This window comes from Bombus pyrosoma, linkage group LG17 (assembly GCF_014825855.1).
Source record: "Bombus pyrosoma isolate SC7728 linkage group LG17, ASM1482585v1, whole genome shotgun sequence".
NCBI lineage: Eukaryota > Metazoa > Arthropoda > Insecta > Hymenoptera > Apidae > Bombus > Bombus pyrosoma.
Genome location: NC_057786.1, coordinates 3,590,217 through 3,594,487, shown reverse-complemented (window position 1 = coordinate 3,594,487; position 4,271 = coordinate 3,590,217).

Sequence of the window (4,271 nt, the reverse complement as noted above, 5' to 3'; positions counted from 1 at the left end):
ATAACAACACACCCAAACAGGCTGGCTACGGAAACGATCAACACAAGAATAGAAAGAAGACTAAAAAGGAAACACCCAGCTGATCTCATAAAGGATATAAACTAAAAAACGCGAAGATGGCACCCCGCTGGGGGTAACCATCCACATGCTATTCAATCATATGTTATAACATTTTACCTAATGTCCCACTGGACAAATTATAAAATTAAAAATAAACAATATAATTAAGCCTTTAACATTATGTTTAATCCTGTTAATGTTACGGTTTATAGCTGGTTCTTAAGACAGTCCTTAGGCTTATTATACGCTCTCAAGAATCACTGAGGAATCGAGTATTTGCATAACGGAAAAGCCGAGTTCTTCCAGAAACTACGTCACGCACAAGCAACGGGGATAGTTACCCTCTCTCTTCTATTACAAAACAATACAACCGAACTTTCCTCCGTGATTACATGAGAGCAGACAGACAGCTGATCTTCTGGCTCACGTTCTGTAAAGGCCGGGCAGGGGTGTTCCTCTCCGCGGGGGGTCGTAATACCAAATGGCTTTGGATTTGGGAGGGGGGCACGCTCAAGCCCAGCCTCCGGATGGATTGAAAGGCGCACGCTACCGTGACCTCGGCAAGGCGCAGCGTCTCGTACCACCAACGCCCCACAGCCAGGACCAAGGTGTCGAAGGACGCGGCGTATGCGATGATTCAGAGGATAGGGCACAAAACGGAACCTCGATCGACGGGCCTTCGCTCTTCATCATATCTGCCGGTGTACTCGGCCCACTTGTCGTCCAGATAGGTCCGGATGAAACGGACAAGATAGGGAGGCACTTCGAAATGTTCAACGGTCTCCACTATCTCCTACCATGGTATGGCGCTGAACGCGTTGGTGATGTCCAAGGACGCAGCCAACGCTACACCAGTCCGGGAAACCATGGCATCCGCCATGGCTCTCACGCGGTTCACCGTGTTCACGGTTGAGCTGCCCCGGCGAAAGCCATAACTAGCTATTGTGCTAACCGGGCACCCTCTCCGTCATATGGATCTCCAGACGGGTGGCAGATATTCTCTCAAAAAGCTTGTCCGCTTCGTCCAGAAGGCACACCGGCCGATACGCGGATGATGATTCAGACGGACGACTCTCCTTCCACAGCAGGACTAGCCTAGCTGTCCGCCATATCCGGGGGTAGACACCCTCCCTCAGAGATCTGCTATATAGATGTCGCAGACGGGCAGCCAGAATGTTCATGGACTCCACCCAAACCCGGCCTGGGATCCAGTCTGGACCCGGTGCCACATCGCGAGAGGCCATTCTCTTCGTCGCTACCGAGAGCTCTTCTTCACTCACGGCCAATTCTTCCTGCCACTCTAACGACCGAGTGGAGGATGACCGTGACTCTCTCGCGATGTCATCTTTCTGTGGGAATAATGTCCCGATGATATTGGCAAGAAACTCCGGGTCCATGTTGGCGGTCAGTGGGGGGGGGGGGGGCTCAGGAGCGTAACTTTTTCGTAACGATACGGTAAGGCCGCCCCCACGGATCGGAATCGACCGTCTCAACAAGGTCCATCCAGGGCCGGGCTTTCGCGACCCTGATGTCCCTCTGTAAGGTACGTCGAGTGTCTCTGTACGCTTCGTAACGGCGGGAGATCTCGTCTTCGTCGCGAATCCGTCTGCGGCGTATCCTCTGAAACGTTCTGCAAGCGAAAACGCAGCGGGCGCAAATCTCCGCGATTTCAGGTGACCACCAACACAGCCGAGCTCCGTCTGCCACCGGCATCGAGGAGTCACACGCCGCGCTCATGTCCTGCCGGATGACCTCCGCCTCCTCAGCTACGCTTCGCCACGCCTTGGGAGCTTCCCAGTTCCAAAGGGCCACGATGGCTGCCGCCTGGTTAGACGACATCTTGGTGGCGGTAGGCGGGAGCGCCTCGCTCCTGGGGGGCGAGACCTCGGGGGCCACCTCTATAAAGATGTGAAGGTGGTTCGACAGGGTCTCAGTTTCCTCGTCTACTCTCCCATCCGAGACCCGTTGGAACGCACTAGGGGTGGTCCACGTAAGATCAACTACGGAGCATTCCCTCAACACTACACAAGTGCTCGCCGATCCCCTGTTGACGAGCAGCAGCCCGAGGCCAGCAGTCCAATCCAACAGCGCCCGGCCGCGGGCGTCTGTCCTGGGGTTTCCCCACTGCATGACATGGGCACTAAAGTCCACCAGAACGGGGACTTGCCGGGGAAGATATCGAGCCACGCAGTCGCCGACCCGTCCAAGAAGCTGTTGAAAGCGGCCCGGTCGCTGTTGGGGGAAACGTAAACGGCTGCCACCGCCATGCCGGCTCACTCGATCGCGACGAATCCGTTGCCACGATCGAGAAAGACCAGAGGCGGACGTGCCTGGCGTTGACGTCCAAGTCATGGCGACCAGGCAGTCCAGGTCCGAGACTCAGATAGGGTAATCGATCACTCGATGTGGCTTGGCCAGCACCGCCAAGGCGACCCTGCTCTCCTGGATGGTCTGGAAGAGCAGGTCTTGCGTCCACCTCGATCAGTCCAAATTTGTCTGGAGCACGCGGTAGAACTTACTGTACCAAATCCATAGCCTCCTCCCGGCCACGTACCGCTTTGGTAGTGCTTCCTCCGACTAGCGGATGGTTAGCTGCGTTGTCGCCCTGCGTTGCTGCCTCGGCGGGTTCCTACATATTCTTCCTGGCCTTGAGGGGATTGCACGCCGCCTCCGCCCATACGGTGGGCGGCGGGTCCGCCTCTTCTGCGAGCGAGTTATGCTCGTAAAGGAGCGGGAAGAAGGTGAGAGAAAGAGAAACTCTCACCCGTGTAGGGTAACGCGATGGAGACGCAACGGGACGCGACGAGCTGGGGGGATGGCGCCACGGGCAATGGCCTCCTCTGTCGCCAATACATTAGGACCGCTCGATCAAGGGGCACGGGGAATACACTGGTAGTAATTCGCAAAGACCGAGACCACGGGGCATACCCAACACCCCTTAGGAAAAGCACACGGAGAGGCCGTAGTGATAATAACGATAAAAACGATATCAAGCACTACTTACGTAGGCAAGTTAGTAAGGGATATGTTCAAGCAACCACCGTAACAATACAAACTAACAGCAATTACTTCCAGATGTCAGCAATATATGCACCACCGCGACACAAAATGACATAACAAAAATTGGAACAGTACTTTCAATCCTTAGGTGACAAATACATCGCAACGGGAGACTTCAATGCAAAGCACACGCTTTGGGGTTCAAGATTTAACACACCTCCAGGTAGAACATAAGAAAAATACAATAGAACAAATCGATCCCCTGATTTCTGTTACGACAATGGGGGTGGTTCAACTGAATTTACACTGAATTAACAGGTATAAATTAATGTTTATTCCAACAACTTTATATAGAAAAATAGTTACACTGATGCGTATGTATAAGTTAAGTAAGTGATTGATTTGAGGTATGACACTCGGTAATGACATGTTGACTATTCCAACGGTGAAGAATAAGTAAGTCAAAGTGGCAACGTTGTCGGAGGAAAGCTAGTGATGGGTGTGTCTAAAGACGCGAGAAAGCTGATTTGTTCATGACGATTTTGGTTAGGAAAAGTGAGGGCAGTAGACTTGTTTCTGATTGGATACAAGAAGATTGATGGATTAGGAAGGGTCTTAGCCGCCCTCGATAGATAGTTGCTAGTGTAAAGTATCGTACGTGAGCAAAACGAACTTTCAGTATCTTCTTGCCATAAACAATAGCCTTTAGATATCGATTGAGATTAGAGATATTTGTTCGGTCTGACGGACCTTCTAGAATGTCCTAAGATTTATGGTCGGTTCTTAAGACTATTGAGGGACGAGATAAGGACGTGCGGACATCTGGTTGCCATCCCGTCCGCGGTGTGTGGCCTGATCTAGGTAGAGTGTCGCTCGACGTAACAGCAATCTTCACTAAAAACACCCGAACACATCGAACAGGCAGTAACAACATTGACAGGAATTATACAAGTAGCAGCATGGCCAACTGGGTACTAATTACGAACCAAACAACAGGTACACAAAAATAATTCCAATAAACATCCTTGACAACATCAGATAAAGGAGGAAAGCAAAAGAAAAATGGAAAAAGCATAGAACACGTGAAAACAAAAAGCATTGAAACATACTCGCAAAGGAAATAAAAAGTAAAATAAAAGATCATAACAATAACGAATTCTCAAAATTTATAGAAACGCAGGCTGCGCACGAGAATGTCAACTACTCTCTAT